General features: G+C 44.6%; 1 protein-coding gene across 1 annotated transcript in view; it reads left to right on the plus strand.

Annotated features, from left to right (window-relative positions):
- The first annotated feature begins 6752 nt into the window (after nucleotides 1-6752).
- Nucleotides 6753-20625, plus strand: part of cdk18 (cyclin dependent kinase 18) — a 44995-nt gene continuing 31122 nt past the window's right edge. Inside the window, exon 1 of the mRNA XM_070902075.1 lies at nucleotides 6753-6793. The gene's annotated coding sequence lies outside the window, so the exon portion shown is untranslated. The remainder of the gene's footprint in view (nucleotides 6794-20625) is intronic.

The raw sequence follows: 20625 nt of genomic DNA on the forward strand, positions 1-20625 counted from the left end.
TTGACTTGACCAGTCGGAAAGTACCTCATAGACACTTTAAAGTTGTTTAGTTAACTTACTGGGTGGGTCCATTTGTTGCTAGGTCTGGAGATGGAGAGAAATACTGTAAGTCCAGTTAACAAGCTCTGCAAGCTTAGCTGCCTCATTCACATGATCCCTGTGTATTAAAAGCAGTGACACAGGATTTCCCTGTGACTTGTCGTCTGACCAGATGCTGCAGACATACGGGTTTTCCACCAGCAATGTGCATTTGAGCACCTGACAAAGACAGAGACTCTAAGTGCCACACACAAAATAAACTGTTTAAAATATAGTAAGTTTTTTTTTTTTTATGGAGGACATTTAAACACAGCTTAAGCCAACCAAAGTGCTATACAGAAGGACAATAAACAACAATGGGCCAGTACAGAACTGTAGACAAGGCAAGAAATTAAAAGATTAGTGGGCCAAAAAGCCCAGTGAATACAAATAGGTCTTGAGTTTGGATTTAGAAACAGAGACGGAGGTAATACTTCAAATATCCAGCGACTGCAAAGGCTCTGTCTCCTTTTAGCTTTAGTCTTGACCGTGGGACATTTGTTTTCTGATCTAAAGAGACCCTAGGAGCTGAGTGCCGGTGAGTAAGGTCAGTGATATAAGATGGGGCTAACCCATGACGACCCTTGAAAGTATTCAGTCAGGTCCTTACTGAACCTTTTTTTTTTTTTTGGCCGCTTTGGGGCAGAGGAAGCAGGCTGTGAACACAACACTGACATCACCTTTCACTTTGATGTGGCTCATTTGCAAGCAGACAGCTCCACTATTTGCACATCACCGCAGTTACGGAGCAACATTAGCAGTCATTTGTGGAGGGAAATATCCGGCTCTTCAGCCGCTCATTGTACAGTCGGCGTATTGGTGAAACAGCATGGATGATATGATGTTCATTACCGCCATTCAACCAGCCTTGGACGGAAGGAAAAGGAGTTAGGAGCAGTAAGAGAGAGAGAGAGAGAGAGAGAGAGAGAGAGAGAGAGAGAGAGAGAGAGAGAGACAGAGACTTCCCTGTTTGCTCACCAAATATGAAACAGCCTCCTTGGTGCCAGCAGCTCCCCAGGATAGATTTTAATTTTCTGTAATGCTGTGTGCTTGTACACCACGTCCCTCTGTGTGTGTGTGTGTGTGTGTGTGTGTGTGTGTGTGTGTGTGTGTGTGAGAGAGAGAGAGAGAGAGAGAGAGAGAGAGAGAGAGAGAGAGAGAGAGAGATACTTGCCCTGTAATGAAGGACAAGGGCAATCTAATCACACTGAAGAATGTTCTAGGCCAGGCTGCTGGCTGCACCCTGTCCATTGTTGTGTGTGTGTGTGTGTGTGTTTGCTTACTCATGAGCTCTTTCACTCCAATGATGTCCGTCATACTCAAATGCAAAAAGCAGCTATCAGGTGGAGGTGTCACTCCACCAAGTCCACCTGAAAAGGTCCAACTCTGGAGCAGTTCGTCAATGCAGCACAGACGGCGTCATCATGGCGGTCTGTCTCGTCATTATTTGGGACAGCTGGAGTCTAGTTGATTCTCCAAGTAGTCCTCTTGTCTAACTAGTGAACTTTGTGAGATCATACCTCCAGGGCGGATAGACAAGTGCTTCATGTGCAGTGATGGGCCACTAAACTGTGTTTAGATGTTTCCCTTGTGGGTGTGTGCAGGATAATGCAGGACGACAGGTCCACCCCACACGGTCCAATAAATGTCTCACATGTCAGTCCATGGGACGTCTTGTTTACAACTCATGAATGGTTTGTAATAAATCAGTACAAACAATGGCCCGATTACCCTGGCAGGCACCCAGGGGTGTCCCCATTTACCCCCCACCACCGACCATCTCACCTCTCACTCTATGCTTCTGCGGTTCATGGTGCAGGCTAACCTTTTTTCACCTGTCTGCCTGTCACATATCTCTCCTGCAGTTCCCTCGTTGTCCTGCAGGAGTCCCCTGTGTGTTCCTGCCATTCACCATCACCTGACCTCAACACCCACCTGCACACCTGCTCCCAATAGAGTGCCGCAGGGGTGACGTATTTTTGTAGGCAAACCCGGAAGTTAGCATCGCCCTGGTTCCCCTCGACTAAAAGCCAATGGGATTGTTCCATGGGACGAGTGAGTAGATGACTTTCCGTGTTCGGCGTGAAGACGTTTAATGTCCGCGACAACCTCTGTAGTCTCATTTAGCCGCTTGTTAGCAACCGACACATGGTGGGGGTATCTGCTGATGCATTTTTTGTCGTAGAACAAAACCCATTCAAAAAAAACCCACTGACTTCCAGACGGGGGGACTGGAAGTGCAAAAATGCTGACTCATTTCCGGGTTTGAGGACTCATTCCTGCAGCACTCTAATCCCTCATCAACTCCTCACCTTCTTGTCCTACAATTCTGCCTGCTGTGTTTTTGGCCCACCGTCTGCCTTTTTGATGTGCTTTTGGTCTTGGTTGCCTGTTCCGTTACCTGTTGCTGACCCTCTGCCTTGTTTTTTGACCAAATAAACTTTGATCTAACCTGTGTTTGCCTGCGAGTAGTGCACAGCAGTCTCTACTATAGATAGACACTCTATGCTGGAACACTACCCAGCCCAGGTTTTCTGGGTGTCAATTCATCTGTGGCAATATGAATAGATAAGTCTAGAATATATAATATATAAATATAGATAAGAGGAATATGCACCATGTGAACGCAGGCTAAAACTAAAAAAAAAAGTCTTGAAACTAGACTTTGACCAATGGCCCCTCTGCAAGATAGAGCTGCAAGCTGAGATAATAGCACAGGAGCTGGTGGCACAAATTTGCAATGAATCAAATTAGGGATGTTGTATTAGAATGCATTAGTTTTAGCGAGGTGTATTTAATAAACTGGCAGCGTACTATAAAAGGTAAAATGATACTTGCCTACATCTGGATTTGTTTTTTTGACTGACAGGTGTAATGGTTTATGTTCACAGTAGCGTTGCTGTTGTGACAACAAACATTGTTAATTAGTGAATCAGACAGGCTCACCTAGTTTTGTGTCTCAACAGGTAGACATGTTACCTCAGCCAACCCAGAAGAATCAAGAGTATTTTAAACATGTTTTCTGCATTTTTAAACTATTGTTAAGATGTATGCATCTGATAAACAAATCCAAAATCTGAAATAACTGTGCAATTTTGGCATTATACAACAATGATAGGGGCCATATGCAAAGCACACGTGACTTTTGCAGCAAATATGCATACACCCATAAGCACCATGAAATCTGGATTACTATAATTTCATGGCGATCGAGATGGAGAGGAGAGCGGAGAGGAGAAACAGAGAACATGTTGAGTGTATGTCGCAGCAAAGAACTCCTGAGAAGAGAAGAATTCAGCAGTTCATTGTTTCTTTATTTCCCCCTTCCTGTTCTCATTCCCAGGAAAAACACAAACTGACCTTTCACCTCCGGCATCTTTCACCATGAGCCGCACAGCTCATTTAAAACACTCTACAGACGGTAAACTGGACTTGTGGCCTTGCAGTGAATAAAAACACACACAAACAAGCCGCCACCCTGAAGAAAGGTGTATTAAAAGACTGGCCTACCAGGTAGCCTGCAAATTCACTTCTGGATCACAATGGAAATGTGCAAATGTAGAAAGCATGACAAAATCAAACAATCGAAATCCCCACAACTGATGAAGACATCCTCATCGTGTTTGACCTGTAATGCTGCAGCCTCCTGTGGCCAATCGGAGTTGACATTGTGGTGAGATGCACAATTTCCTCCAGCTTCATAGAAAGACATACATAATTGCTACGGACCCCCTCTGGGTGGGGGGGACTGCCAGTTTTACTTGGGTCTAAATAACAAAAATATCAGTAATGTTGATGACAATAAAACAACTCCTCAAGTTTCAGCAGCAGCTCCAAAGTGCCCCTGATGGTAGATTTAAAGGATAATTCTAGCATATTTGTACTTTGTTCGGTAGTTTTGGCCATTCCTATTGGTTATGACAAGTAGGCTACTCAAGGCTACTAAGTAGAAGTACCATTACGGTATTGTTAAAACACTCAAGTCCAAGTCCTGCATTCAAAATCTAATGTTGCATATCTGTACCTCTTCGGACATCAAACAGTTGTTTAAATTTAGCTGATCTGATCAGTTTAGAGGGGCCCCCAGATAGACACAGCTTTTCTCACAGGGGGGGTCACAAGGTGAAAAGGGTGGGAACCACTGGTTTAAACCTGCTTTGACTGCACTGATTGCAGCAGGTGAGGCTGGGGGGAAAAAATCACATCAGCAGCACCTGGACAATCAGTACAGTAAATTTAAAGGGCGCCAAATGCTGTGACCCAGCGACAGGCAGTCAACAACACTTTAAAAAGAATACAAAACGCACGTGAGAGGCTCTGACGGGTTTTTTATTTAGACATGTCCAATAACTTCAGTAGTCCTATCTTCATCAAGGGTAGAAAGAGCAAAGCAACCAGTGCTGTGCTCAATGGCACCTGTTTCTCTGGTTGGCCAATCAGAACTTTGTCGACTCGAGACTCAACTTACAGTGAGAACAACTCTTCTCTGCATATCTGCAATCTGCATAGTTTATCAACGTGACAACTGTTGAGTTACCTTCTCCTAGCAACTGATAGTAGCCAACCGCTAGCTGGTTGACGGGATGAATGACTCACTGCTGATAGTAAAGGGCAAAATGACTGCTCCGCAACAGAAGTTGGCTCAGATTAAATAATGAAGTGAAACAAAACGACATTTCAGTCTGATTTTCAGGCTAATTTAATAATAATAATAATGTACAGCACATCCATCTAGTTTTCGAATGGTGCTACGACAACAGCTACACCCAACTTTAAATCAGCTCCTGTGTCGTCTATGGCAGTGGTTCCCAACGTTTTACAATTGTATATACACTGATGACGCCCACCCACATACAAAAAAGGGGGAAAAGTAGCCTGCTTCCTTTGAAATATCTTCATTATATTCATTGCATAAAAACACAACAACAGCACAGAACAATTAACAGTACAATTAGCCTAAATATTGAACTTAACACCTGCAGGAAGTTTTTGTAAAACTAGCAATGTGTATAAAATTCTGAACAGACTATTTCCTGCAATCTATCAACGGACGACTCTATGTCCGTTAAAAGCGTTACAAGTCCAAGCAGTCTGGCTTTATGAGAAATAAAATAACCCTTTAGTTGTGTTCTTCACAGAAATTAATTAAATGCATGTATATTATGTTTTATATATATATAATAATTCTTACACCCTTAAAATCAAGAGGGCTTCACAACCCCACCCCATGGAACTTTGGCGACCCATGATGGGTCCCCAGGTTGGGAACCACTGGTCTATGTGGCATCTTACAGTTAAGTGTCATGGTCACATGTTGTCATTTGTCCTGTCGATTGGTTACCGAACGTCAAGACGTAACTGCGGGCAAGCGAGTAAAGCTCGCCAGGGTTCAGGTGAGGCCTTCATCCTTCCTTCCTCTGCTCTTCCTTTGTTTGTGGTACTTCACCTCACATTACCTGTCATTCTCACGTTTTGGAGCCTTCGCTGTGGCAAGTGTTCGGCACCAGAAGTGTGGGTTACAAAGGCAGGTACAGTATGATATAACATAATGTGTGATAAAACACCCTCAACATGAATGTCAACATAATGTCCAGCGGGACATGGATTAGCTACATGCCTAACACCGCTACTCCAGCTTATCTATATGTGTTTCATGCTATCACCAGCTGCTCTGTTTGTTTTTAACTGTAACACTGTTTCACTTCGTTTGTGCTAATGGAGTGACCGACAGCAGCACTCGTATCACATCGGGTGTAAATACACAGCTAATGAAGGAATACTGTACTGCTAATAAAGGACACACAAACATACACACACACACACACATGCATGCATGCACATTTTCACACATACACATGCAAGCACAATCACACACACACACACACACACGTACATGCACATTTTCACACATACACATGCAAGCACAATCACACACACACACACGTACATGCATCCGCCCTAGTTACACATGTATAGGCTTCATACATTCATGCACACACGGCATGCATACATACAAGCATATGCACACACTTGCAGACATCAATACCAACACACCAATACACATGCCTAAAATGCACAAATGTGCACACGCACAGTACATGCGTTCAGACTTATACACACACACACACACACACTCCATTAACATTGTTTTATACATTCTTTTACATATACAAACACACACACATGCTTTCGAAGCTCTCACTGGTGTGTGACAATCCTGTCAACACCAGGGGCTGGCTGAGGAGGAGGACGGAGAGGAGGAGGCTTGTGCTATGCTGAGTGGTGATTGGCCGTTGCCATACCAACGAGGGAGGGCCAAAGTGAGAGACTGGTGGGGGAGGAGCCGCAGGCTGATTATAAAACCCTTCTGAGCAGCAGTTCCTCCTCTCCTGAGCTGTCTCCACTGTATCATTTAGTCTTTGCTGTTATCTGGCCAGTCAGGCAGCTCGCAGTGTTCTGTGCGGGGGACGGAGGGAGGGTGAGCTGTCAGAGGTACTCGTGGACAGGACGGTCCATTTTCCCCTGTCTTCCTGCCAAGCCGTCTGTCCATCACTGCGATAGAGCTGCCTGCATCCTGTGGATTTACCTCTGCGTGAGTGACACCTGGGAAGGGAAACCTGAACGGAGAGGCAGGAGTCTGCCTCCCACCCCCCACCCCCCCAACCCCCCTCCATCCCTTCTCTCCTGTGTGCGTGTGGATGACCTGTGCTCTTCTGTAAGTAGCTCTGCTGCAGCCACATCCACCCACATTTTTTCATTAAGGCATATCAACAAGGGTCCGAGGCCAGGGAAGGCAAAGACAGGTGTACATGTTGCTGATATGAGGCTGAACTGCTGCTTTGAGGAGGAAATGTGTTCATTATTTTGTACCAGGATTCCTCATTTGCTCTCTGGACATCTCAGGGGGACTTCCTGCACTCCCCTGGGGTCTACTAATTTGCCACATTAGTGGTCACTATACTATCTTTTTGGTCTGAAACTTGTATCTTGAGCTTGAACTTTAATGATGCACGGTATGTCATGAAATTCAGAGGTTGCAACGCAGTGCGCAATATTCAAACACGATTGCCTATTTAACGGGAGAAAGCGCATATTGTTCCATACAAAACTACTGGTCATGTTGATAATTCTGTGCCCAGTGGTCATCGGAAGTATAAGGTCATGCTTTTCAGTTATAATAGCGGTAGCCTGCACCGTGCACAGTGAGCACAACAGCGTGATACAGTATGGGGATGGATGAGGACGCCTCTCTTTTGTCTTGATTTGAAAAGTTTGGAATGTCTAGAACTGTTGCTTCTGTTTTTTTTTTTTGTCCACCACTGCAATAAGAACATCTTAGTACATCTGAAACCCCCCGCACACACCCACCCACCAACCCACTCACTCATCCGCCTCTGTGACGAGCCTGATGCATTAGTACTCATATGTAAACTGACGCTGGAAGAAGAAGTCTGTCCATAACCACCGTACACACAGCACTGTTTACCTACAGTATGAGTGCGTGCGGGTGTAATTGGGTGTCTGGTGTGTGTGCAGTGTGTGTGTGCAGTGTACACACACAAAACTGGTTCCCCTTTCCGTATTGTTGTCATGCATTGTTGAATCATGCAGGGTTTAGACTGCAGCTTTGCTGACGTGCTATCACAAAAATAACGGTCTGACATGTTGGTGAGAAGTTACACTTCTGTGTTGCATGGTGAACACACATGTGTTAAGTTATGACTAAGATTACATTGTGGGGTCTTCAAAAGCATCGTAATGCCTTGCTAGAGATATTTTTATTTTTCATGCTACAGCGTGCAGGTTTATTTTTAGTTAAGCGACAGATTCTGACAGATACGACATTTGATAATTAAGTAGGCAGATTCTTAAAGTGACCAATCGATAAACCCCTCTTCCGAACAGCAGTTGTCCAATCGTGGCATAGCAACCGTAACTAGGCACGACACGTATGTGACGAGTTTTCACTTTCTCAGCATGCTGAAGCAGCATGCACGGAGCTTCGGTATCTTCTCGCCTTTCTGTAATAAAAACACAAGAGCAAAGGTGTAAGGATTGGATTAAACACTGTGTTTTATCTGCGCTGGCATAAGCAGTTGACGTTGGTGCGCCTTGCTAACTAGCTTACTGCCTACAGTAGCAACCTAGTGTTATGTGCCACATAACTAGCTACCTAACTATTATTTTGTGTGACTACATCAGAAAAAATTTAGTATTAGTATTTAGTGTTAGTGTGGAAGCCAGTTCATCGAACTGCATCAACGTTTAGGCTAATGTCAGAAGCTCTGCCCTGCTCTTTATCGTCGTCACCAGAGAAAGCATTACATTCCCCAAATTCCTCATTCCTCAAAACATTTTCTTTTGCAAAAAGTGAAACACGAAAATTTAACCAAAAGCATGAATCTTAACGCCTGTGTTGCTTCTCCAAGTATGTTTTCCTATAGTCCAGCTGCTGAGGATGCTAACTTTTAGCCAGGGGCATGCAGCTTTAGCCTCAGTCTCTTAGCATAGTGCCGTGTGTGCAGCCATCGACGATTCAGCGATTCAATTCCAACTTTATTTCCAACTGGAAACTTTAGCTGGCTGGCTGGAGCTGATCAACTCGCCCGCAACATTTGTCAGCTGGCAAAATTGATGGGAAAAAAAACAAAAAAAGATGAAACACGAGAAGCTGTGTTAGATTTTAAGCGGTGAATCTGCCACTGTTATCATTGTAAACAGCCCATGTGCCTAGCTTGGCAGTCTGAGAGGTTGTCGCTGTAATTGTTCAGTCCAAGAGTAGCTATCATTGGCCTTAGCATGCTACAACTGAGACACAATGTGTAATGTTTACATAAGCAGTTTATTATTGAGTCCCCGATTCGTCACGCAGCCCCAGGGTCCACTCAGCCATGCTAATGTGGAGATAAGACCCTACCATATTCAACAATAGCCCTGGCGCCAGCACTAAACACCGCTCACAGATGAACAAATACACGCACACAACATTTGGTCAAACGCGGCAAATGGAAGGCAGTTTGCGTTTCACACAGCACCGAGCCTCCTGGCTCCTGTGATGAAACCTAGTGGAGTGGAAACAAGTCCGTCTTCTGCACAACCTGAGACTCCGTGGGTGCTTGTTGTTTGTCTAAATTATACTACGGTGGCTGTGTTCTAGCAGCGCAGTCTGTTTCCCAAACAACACAAAGATCATCAGCATTAGATATGCCCGGCTCAGTCGCTGCTGTGGTGTGTGTTTTTTGTGTGAAGAGATAACAGACTGTGTGCTACTTGCAGGTTACTAACGTTACAGAATTTCTAGGTAAAGCAGTTTTCCTCTTATTGTCGTCAATTTGAAATGCCAACATGCAAAATTGCCAGTTCAAGGAACATTGTGTTCCCAGAGTGTTCTTGTTACTTTTCTGCTCTTACTGTTTAACTGCAAAATGCACCCCAGTTATATCACCACATTATTGCTCTGTTGTCAGTGCACAGTAAAGCGTCAGTTGGTACAGTGCGCACTGATAAAGATAAAGTAGTAACCACTGCAGCTGGCAGTGAACATGCACACCACTTGGCCCAAAACCAAACACTGGCTTACACCCGTCAGTCTTACAGGATGCCCTGTGGAGTTTTACATGTAAACATACAAAAGTTAGGTTTACATTCAGCGTTACTCACCAAAACTCAGCGTGTGAATGCATTTCCTTTCTCATGAAACATCTGCGAAGCCAATCTTTAATGGTGCATTGTTGAAATTTGCAGTCTTCTTCCTCCCTGTTTTTGTTGGCACCTTTCTATACTTCTCTGCACGTTATCGTAAACCAAATTATCTTAGCCGAAGGTTCACTTTACTAGCTTGTCGCAGATTATCATAAGGCATCATCATAGGTACATTTAATGTGTTGTTAGGAACATGGTTGCACACTGTTTTTGTGAGCATGAGCAGCAGCCACTTACTCCATCCGGTGCCACTGCTGCTGCCAGGGTGGCATTAAATTACTAAAAACAAAAAAAGACCTAAAGAACCTAAAGTGGTGCTGGGTATTCTTTCTTCACTCACCCCCGATACGCTTCAAAAGCTCTTCACAGGTGGGCGGGCGGTGCATTCACAGCCGAGCTATCCATCTCATTTAAAATGATCCATCCTATCTGCCGCTGCCCAATGCTTTATATGGAATGGGGTTGTTTTCAGGGAACACTGGACAAGCACAAATGTTGTGACCGGTGGGCAGAGAGAAGCTGTTATGCTAGGCACCCTGAAGTCCAGGATTTTCTTCTCTGGGCGGGAACGTTAGCCAGCTGTGGTGCTCAGCGGTGTGTTTAGGCGCTTTACATAAATGCAGGCCTCTTTCTCCCGTGATGCTAGTCCAGTGCTGCAGCTGTAATGGCTTATTAGAGGTTGGCTCGCGCACAGACACAGGCAGAAACCACCTTGGGAAATGTATAATGTGTTGTGTGTGTGAGTGGTGTGAGGTAAGCTGTGAGTCACAGAGCTGCTCCTGTCAGGAGCGGGACCAAAGGCCAGAACCCGAGGGAAAAGTCCCAACAACCAGCAGATCCGAATAATCTCACACACACACACACGCAATGTGACGTAAAGTGATCTGACAGATGCAAAGGTCTGAAACACTGATGCACGTTTCTGACTTTAAGCTGAAAAATATTTTTTTATCTACGCTGTCAAGTCTTGTGTAACTAGTTTAATGGCCATGGTTTGTTTTTTGCCTGCTCAGTCAAACAGGAATTAATTCTGAACAGTCCGCGTTTACGATCTGAAAAATAGCTACAAACCTTGCCACTGATTTAAGAAGTCGAACGTTACTAGCGGGAACAATCAATGCAAGACATGGTAACAGCAGCTGGTAACATACTTCCATAGCCTGAACTGAACTGAAGCCTGCAGCTGTTATATTTTAGAAGGACGTACGACCATGTATCCTTGAAGAACAATCCTTTACCCAAATGCAGCATTTTAGTAAAACATGGATTCCCCCTTAGGGACTAGCTTGTTACGGCTAGGCTACTGAACCCCCAAGTGTGAGACACGGGGAGGCGACTTGGGGTTTAAATAAAGAAGATCATTTATTGCAGGGTTAAAGGGATGGGATGAGAGCCAAGGGAAGCTGGGGGGCAGAGCCAAGCAGGTCCAGAGAGAAAGGAAAGGAGAGAGAGTCGCTGAGCTGAGCTAAGCGGGGGTCCAAGGCAGAGGAGTGGGGACAACGAGACAAAGGGCTGGAGACGGGGGCCGGAGCAGAGCAGGCAGCAGCAGTTTTTTGTATCAGAGTGTGTAGATTGGTATCAATCGCCTCAGAGGGATGGATACGCAGTCGTGCAGTATACAGCGCTAGCCCTGTTTGGGACTGTCTTGTCCACTGTATGGGAGACAGTCCCGGATGGATTCCCATAGAAAAGCTCCGGGAGGCAGCTGTGGGTAGGTCAACCAGACGTACAACCAGTTAATCCTCATCCATCGTCTTTTCCCTTGTCAAACCGAAAAACACTTCTAATAAAGTATAGACTTCACCTTTGTGTCGCTTGTCTGAGTTTGTTTTCGAATGGGGCAAAGAAGGCGGCAAAGTGAAAACTACACTCGGAGAAGATGTGGAGACTCGCAGGCCTTTGTGAGTTGCCGTTCAGAAAGCTCTGGCTGAACGTAGTATTTCTTAACAGTCTAATTTTACAGTGTGCCCTTTTTCGCTTCACTCGAATCATCTCATGATTTCAGTCACAACAGACAGACAGTCCACTGGACTGAGCTATCAGAGGATGATAACTGTATGTGCTGTTACTATCTCCTCCTCTCCACTCTCTTTCTCTACATATCATCTGACTCTTTCTCTTTCTTTCTTTTTTTTTCTCTCGACGTAACTAAATCATCAGCAGAGACATTTTTAATTGGAGTCGCGCCTCATACGTGGTGACGCGCCTCACCTTCTGCACCCTACACTTGCCTCCGATTAATATGTGCCTGCCTGCAAATGTAGCCCAGTTTTCAAGCTTCGTCATGGAGCTTTTGACCTGTGCAGGTGCTCTTCTGACGACTGCCTGCATGTTTAAGTCTGCTTCAAATGTCACCAGAGAACCTGAGGCTGAGGCCGAGGCAGCATGACTTTTCACTCAAGTCTACTGGGCTGTTTTCTTTCCTTTAAATGCATTCACATTACCAACATGAAAGTCTATATGGCCGTACGTACAAGAGTGTGTGTGTGGATGCAGCAAATACACAGTTGAATATATGTGTGTAAGGCAAGATTATATTTATACTTGGGCGTGGTATTTTTTTTTCCACTGCACTTTCCATAGATGTCAATCACACACTGTGGGAAGTAATGAGACATCTTTTCGCTCTGACTTTCAGATCTTTGGACATTTAGGCCTTTGTTAGAATGCCAGTTTACGTTGTTGTGATCTGTGTTTGTCTGTAGCCACAGCCAAGGTTTGGAGGGTATCCAGCCAGGGGGCAGCACACAGTGGTGGTTGGGGGTGTTTTGGCTCCCTGGGAGAACTCTCACTCCGAACTCTGGAATACTTTTGATACTAAGGAAAGCCTAAACATGATGATTATAGAGTTGATAAGGTAAAAAAGCATCATTTCTAAGGGTTTCTAAGGGTTCAGATTTTTCTGAATGTTAACTCAGAATAAAGGGTGCAAGGGGCGCACCAAGCTATTTTTTCCCCTCTCCTTCACGCATTCCCCAGGCAGTGGACACCACTGGCAATCACCCATGTCGCCTACACCACAAAGGGCTACTGGCCACAGGATTGCATCTCTCTCTTTTGGCACATGTGATGGTTCTGCCGGCTTCATCAGACCACGACCTCCAGGCTGCATGGTGGCCTTGGTGTTGGGAGTGAGTCGATGCCACAAGTGCAGGAGTTCAAGTATCATGGGGTCACGTTCAGGTGGATTGGTGCTCGACAGCAGTCACGTGGACGCTGTAATGGGCAATCATAGCGAACATGGAGCTGAGCATGAAGGCAGACTTGATTTTCCAGTTTGTTTCCATTCCAACCCTCACCTAAGGTCATGAGATCTGGGTAGGGAAGAAAATAATTAGATTGCTAATAGTGATTGTGTGGCTGGGCTCCCACTTAGATAGGGTGAGGAGCTCACACATTTTGAAAGAGTTCATGACACCTGAGGTGGTTTGGGCATCTGATTTAGGATACCTCCCTGCCAAGGTATTCCAGGCACATCCAACTAGGAGGAGACCCCAGCTCAGACCCAGAATATGACGGAGGGATTACTTAAGAAGAGCCAGAGGACATGGTTAAGGAGAAGGATTTCGACCCTGGCTCAACTTTTGCTGGAACACAATGAGACACGATCCAGCATCAGCATCGCACTGTTGTTGGCCAACTCATAGATCTATCAAACTGGTTTCTCATTATCTCAGCGGTATCTGGAGCAGACTGGATAAGTAGCAGGGAGTGGAGGCATGGACGGATGATTAGAATTGATCCTTATATATCAAGTACATGGGGCAATTTATGTGAATCTCCAAACAAAACAACCACCACGGCATGGGTGGCCTTTTCCACAAACTGCCGTGGCCTGTGATACAATAGGCCAGTCTGATGTTGACCCCCCCAGCACTGTTGTTATTCACTCAAAACCACTGGACACAGTAGGCCTACTGTTCACATGGGTGCATGGGGTGACATGTAGACAGATACAGAGAAGAAAGACAGAGGGATTTATTGTTGCTGTCAACACTGTTTTCAGTTTTCCTGCTCGCGGCAGCTTCACTATTAGCATTTTCCTTCAAGTATTCCGAGCAAAATTCTGAGAGAAGGTGAGTTGGATGAGGAGCCAAGGACAATGAGGGAGTAAACAAGTGAAGAAAAAGATCATTTTTGTCAGGCAGAGAAACAGGGAGCGTGATGTATAGCCATTTAACAGAGCAAATAAGGCAGTGATTGTTGTCTAGTGAGGCCCGACTCCAAGAGAAGACGGGATGGGAGGACACAAAAGGTCATCTTTATTGCGGCTTCAGCCCGGACGCGAAGGAGAACGAGACCTCATCTTTGTGACTACACGCTTTGTGTAACATGTCACAAAGCTGTCAAGCAAGAGTATGCTGGATCTTTCATAACTGATTCGAGGGACATGGGTTCAAGCACAAGGTTGGCTACTGTCTGTCCAGGCCTTAACGTTTTCCTCCAGCTGAGAGCTGGAGTTGATTATCCCTGTGGGAGAAAGCCTCCGGATTGCTTCTATCTCTCAAAGCGATTGCACTTGTCGCAGACAGGGCTTAAGCCAAGTCTCTGTAACATGCCCTTTTAAGAATAGTGTTCAGGGTGAAACTGGTGTTCACTGCAGCTTGTAGGAAGTAAAGGGGAGGAGCTCAAACGGGCTTTAGGCTATCCCAACATCATATTCAGTCAGACAATGTTGTTTAAGCCATCAATCAGATTGTTGAGAGGAGAGTCTCTGGTTCAAGCTTTGTTTGGAGTTCATGAGAATACAATCTGACGATTATCTGAACGGGCCATATAAAGCTCCGTGTGTTATGCACTGATCATCTGCAAACTCGGCTAACGCTCAGGCTTCCTGGCTCTTTAGTTGTTGTTTTTTTATGACCTTTCCTGTGGCATAATTCTGTCTAATGAAGAAAATGATTGCTTCTAGAAGACTGGGGTAGGTACATTACATTTGACTATGTGTGATGTGAAAGGTGTCGCTTGTAATGAGGAAGTCACACAGTCACACGTCTTTTTAGGAAATTGTAAACTCTGCTCCCATCAACCTTGTTTCCAGCAGCAGCCGGTAGTTGTTTTTCAGAGAAAAGCACTCATTGTACGCTACCTGCCCAGAACCACACAGCCGACAGACAACTACTAGCTGGCGAGGACAGTATAGGCTGCGGCATTTAGCAGGTAAGATAGACAGATATTTTCTCAGGAGTCGGTGTCAACCAAAACAGAGCTAAAAGTAGACTGAACGCCGGACTTGTGTTCATCAGGTGGCCAGAAACACGACTCCATATGAGTACATTTAAATAGGAAAGTGTAAGTATAAAAGATTATAAATAAAAAATATTTTGTCCCTAAAGTCGATGAATAATCGTGATAAATAGTCATGATCTCAATATTGATCAACATGTTTTCATCATCATTTTGGCCATAATCGCGCAGGCCTAACTTCTACTTTTCTGCTTGCCTAGTCGCAACCAGACTTTGTGAACAAGGCTGAAGTTGGACTGTGGTTCACAACTACTAATTTACACGTTAAACAAAAGGGAAAAATGTTTCTCGGTTGATTCTGCGTTAATTCTGCTTGTAGTCTTTATGCTAAGCTAAGTTTGCTGGCTTCGCTAGCTTCATGTTTAGCGTACAAACGACTACAAACAAATGAGAGCGGTGTCAATTTTTTTCATCAAGCATATTTCCTCAAAGTTGTGAAACCTTTACACCTGAAAACAGAGAAAAGGGCAACTGCACATTTGTTTTCTCTGTTCTCTGGTAGAGAAAAATACTTAAATAACAGTATTTTCCTTTTGGCTCTCAGTATTACTGTATATCTTATATGACTGATCTTATGTGGTCTGGACAGGGAAACAAAAACTGATAAGTTTGGTTTTAATTAGTTATTTGATGCTATAAAAACGGGGTGAGACATCATTATTGACAGCTGTGATTGACTGTGGTGTGCTTGCGATTGGTATGGGCGGGACCTCGACCTCGTGGCTCGACCCCCCCCCCCCAATCCCCACTGAGCAGACTCCAAATGACGTCACCAGCGCAAGATGGCAGCGGCCGTATCCGGGAGGCTTCATGTTTGTACAGCGTCGTCCATCTTTATATACAATCTGTGGTGGAGACGCGTCGGCCATCTTTATAGACAGTCTGTGGTGGAGACGCGTCGTCCATCTTTGTATACAGTCTATGGGACAAACCCAAATTCTGCCTTGTGCTTTACCAGTCAAACAGCTATGGGACATGATTTCAGTTTCCTACAGAAATAACTAAACTTTTCACTTGCTGGCACAATGTGAAAACACTTGGTAACACAGGTTGTGTTCCCATTTTGCAGTTGATTTCACCGTCACTGGCAGAAAACTTTATTATTATTACCCGCATATTATATCCTGTGTGTTGTTGTTGGAAGGTGGCTGGATAATGGCAGCTAAAATTGGATGAGCTGCACTACAGACTAAACACACCAGCTGTTTAACAGTGATTGTCTCTCACCACTCTGGTTTATGTGAAGCAGCACTGTCACCACCACTCTTCTCCTTTAGGGAAAAAGTGTGTGTGGGTGTGTGTGTGTGTGTGTGTGTGTGTGTGTGTGTGTGTTTGAGTTGAACATTTTTTTCAGTCCATATGAACTACTGGAGCACACAGTAATGTAACCTCAGGCCCAAGGTCAGTTTTAGAGCATATGACCCATCACACACATACAGATGACACAGACAGATGTGTGCATGTGCCTCTCTCTCTCTCTCTCTCTCCCTCTCTCTCACACACACACACACACACACGCTTGCAGTGCAAACACACTGTCCAACAGCATTGAAAAGGAAGCAAGGTGGAAAATGAAAGCATAAAGCAAAGAAAAGCAACGTGAGGATGATTTCCTCACATTGGATTTGCGTTGAAATCCTTTTTGAGAGATGTAACTAAAGCACTATTTGTGTTTTCAGTAGTCAAGTGTTCCATCTCTGTTTGAAGAAGCTCTGGTTTCTTCCTCATATGAAGGCCGAAAAGCTTTATTTTCAAGCCGGTGCGCACAAAACAGCAGTATGATTATTCTATTAACCGAGCAGATTTGAGTGAAACGTCATGTTGTTACTTTTTTCAAAGTAATGTTCTGTGTTGTTGAAAATCTTTCCCATCACCAACACAAGTGACATTTCTAATCATTTGAATTAATCCACAATCAATGTATTCACAACATTCACGACGTGAGGGCCTTCTCCACACTGCCAAGAGTTAATGTACATGGAAATATATATATATATATATTTTTAACATAAGTAGCTAAAGGTTATTACTATAAACCCTATTAGTGCAGACGTCATGATTACGTCACGGCTATGGTTAAATGCGATAAGACTAAAGGATTGGACCGAGGCGATCGTCAAAAAATTTATTTGTAGCTCACACTTCATATCACGCAAAGTTAAATAAAGTGTTGTCTGTTGTAGGTGTGGATAACGTCATGCCCACCTCTTCAGAAATCGGGGGAACTCTGAGGAATAGGTGACTTTTCTCGTTACGCTAACTCTTTTAGCGCATTAGCTAACTTTGTTAGCTAGTTGTATGGCCAGGAACAAAACTTGTCCGTTAATTCTTTTGCATTTCAAGTCTCGTAGGCCTTCATGGCCATTCAGGACAGAGTTATAGGCATGTAAAGATTTATACGCCCTCAGTTTCTTTTTACTGTACACGCTTGGTTTCTCTGTCAGGGAGGTGTAGCACTAAATGTCTGGCCATTCCGCCGGAGGTAATCCTGGCAGATCGTCCATCCACGTGAGTGAGCGTGGGCGGGTTGGCCACTCTGGCCCCGCTGGGTCATGTTCACTTTAACCGAGTGAGTGGCCGTACATATTCAGAGAAACTCCTGTTCTCTTCAGCCGTTGTTAAAAAAAACAAGCCAACAAAACTTGCTAGCTAGCATTAGCTAACGTGTTCAGGGAATTATTCTGCCTCCACCTAAGCTCCGCCCACAAAAAACACATCTTAATGTTTACTGATATTTACAGAAAAAGGGGTCTATTGATGGGACTTTGAAAACAGTCAACAATCAGCAGTTTAGAAGATAAGAAACCATTTCAGAATGAAACAAAGTCTGTTTTTTCGTGTTCTCTTGAATGTTGGATCTGGAAATAGCAGACCTCTTTCTCTCTGTTTCACATAGTAGCTCTCTGCATCTCTGTCGTTGCCCCCGTCCCTCTTGACCCTCCCCGAGATCGCAGCTTGTTCTGGCAGCTCGTCTGGCTGTCAGGAACAGGACGCTGCCGTGCCAGGTCTCCCTGGACAAACACAGCGGTCGAGTGAAGCTGTGGTCTCACTGTTAACGGGCTAATGGTCTGCCCTGACGCTGTGCCATAGCTCCCTCTCAGGGTCATTCATTTATTCAATTCCAACGAACTGGACAGAGGGGGAAAAAGGTGAAAGAGAGAGAGAGAGAGAGAGAAAAATATTTGCCCGAAGGTTTGAATATGAGTGTGTGCATGTGTGAACTCATCACCCAGCATGAGTCACAGTTGTGTATCTCATGCCAGTGCTGTATGCCTTATATGTAGATGGATTGCTGAATGTGTCTCATATTCTCCGATTACTGTGCCCACTGACCTGTGTAAAACCATGGAGCCCATTTAAATAAGCCCCGCATCTTTTCCATCAGCTGGCCCCATTCTAAATGAGTACGCATGGAGGGAGTTGTGTATATTCACTTAACCGGAGCTGACATGGGTCACTGGACCACTGACATATGGCTTTTTTGCTGAATCAAACACACTCCTCCTCAGCAAGCACTAAACTGCTCCAGTGGATTTTGGTCGCTGGCCATAAGGAACAGCATTTAGGTGGCTCATCGGGTGGCTCATCTTTTTACCCGTTCCTCCCACTGCAACAGCTTCACACGGCAGTAATCGGCGCCTGTACTCAAGTAACTGGGTTACTTTATGCTTTTAGCTTTATGCAATAATACGATTCTTGATGATCATCATCCATCATCAGGGTTGGAGATTAGAGATTTTTAATCAATCATTTTCAATTTGAATTGCTAGCTGGCTAGTTTTGCACCATCCACTTTTATTTCACATCCATGTGACTTTAAAGATGTAAACCCTCGTGTGTGTGTGTGCATGTGTGTAGTCAGACTGTGTCACACAAACTAAGACCAACTTCCTCCCTTTGATGGAGTGACCTTGAGAGTAATGCCGCACACTCCTGATTGGCTGCAAGCACCCAGACCCTTAAATTGTACCCTTCTCCAAACAGAGGTGTCTGTTGTCCACAAGAGAAATGAAGCACACGGCCAGTTTTACACACACACACACACACACACACACACACACTGTCCATCGCAATCAGGACTTTTCTCACTCACGACCCGTGCAATTAAGTTGTTCAAGAGGGCAAATGAGAGAGCAGGGTGAATAAAGAGAGGCTCCCCAATCAGAGTGGGGGCCGTTCCATTTCTGTGCCCTGTTCGAAATAGATTCTAAAGTGTCTCTTTTCTAAACACCAGAGCGGAGCAGCAGATGAGAGGGGAGGAGAGGAGAGGAGGCCAGCGAGGGCAGGAGAAACTGTGCAGTCTCTCTCCTGTGAGACACTGCAAACGTGTTTTACACCCCCACCGTGGCTGCCTGAACGCAGACGCCCCCCGCTGTTTGTGGTGGAAGGGCATGTCAGTGATGTACAGGTTTGCGGGTACAGACGGGCAGATCTACAGTGGGAAAAACACCAGCCGGAAATTCAGCGATTCTGCGTGGACGACACTCTTTGGCCATGACTTTGGCCTGAACTATAAACAGGAAGGAAGTTTGCCCCACTGAACGGTGCTTCATGCTCAGTGACGCCTGACAAATATTTGGGAGTGAAGTAATTTTAGATATGCATATAGACCCTGGGTTTTAACTGCACTCATCCAGAGCTGCAAGGAAAGCTTTTTTGGTAGTCCTCCCATATTAATATTTACATTTAAAACATTTGACATTTGCTCTCTCGTTTAGAGAGACTTCCAAGTGTTTAAGTGAAGCGCAAGTACGCTTAGAAACCAGCGTGACCTTTGTTTTCTTGAGACTCATTGTGGCAAACTGATTAGATTTAGTTTCAATATGGAGGAGATTATTCTGCTGGTATCTTTGGGTCCACTTCACTGCAGATTTTTAGCCACACTAGTCAAACTCAATTCTTTTTTTTTTTGGGGGGGGGGGCAAATATTAGATGGGTTGCCATGACATTCAGTAGAAATATGCAAGAGCTCCATAGATTGTCAGTTCACTTCTTTCCATCCCCACACCAACAGATTGTTGTTCATTTTCAGTCTTCAACTGACGTGACTCGAGGGACATCACTTGAGGACATTTATCAGGCTTCGCACAGGTCCCTCTGGAGACATTAAAGGCGTTATACTAGTACTTTCACATATGCAGGAGTACTCCACAACTCCTGGAAACACGCAGTGAGGTGAAAATCTGTCCTCCTTTTTCTGGGAGAGTTCAGCCAGGGATGGCTTTCTTTGCTAATAAAAATACCAGGTTTGTGTTTTGTTTACTCCACACATAAAGACATTATTCCTTTCTTTGGACACAAACGGCAATAATGTCAATGTACTGCAGGTTTCGGGAACGTCATATTTGGCTGTATTTGGCGCCTAATCCAGTACATTTGTTGGCAAAGGTTGTTTATGTAGATATAGAGCAGAGAATGTGGTGGCTGCACTTAACCAAATTTATATACATATAGATTTAGTTTTAGTGCAGTGACATGCCTCTTTCGATACATGTTAATTGCTCATTTTGTTCATAATTTCTCTATACTTTTCTGGTGCTGGAGTATTCCACATTGGGGTATTACTTTTACTTGGTAAAGGATTTGAATTGGTGCTCT

Source organism: Enoplosus armatus, chromosome 3, assembly GCF_043641665.1.
Source record: "Enoplosus armatus isolate fEnoArm2 chromosome 3, fEnoArm2.hap1, whole genome shotgun sequence".
Taxonomy (NCBI): domain Eukaryota; kingdom Metazoa; phylum Chordata; class Actinopteri; order Centrarchiformes; family Enoplosidae; genus Enoplosus; species Enoplosus armatus.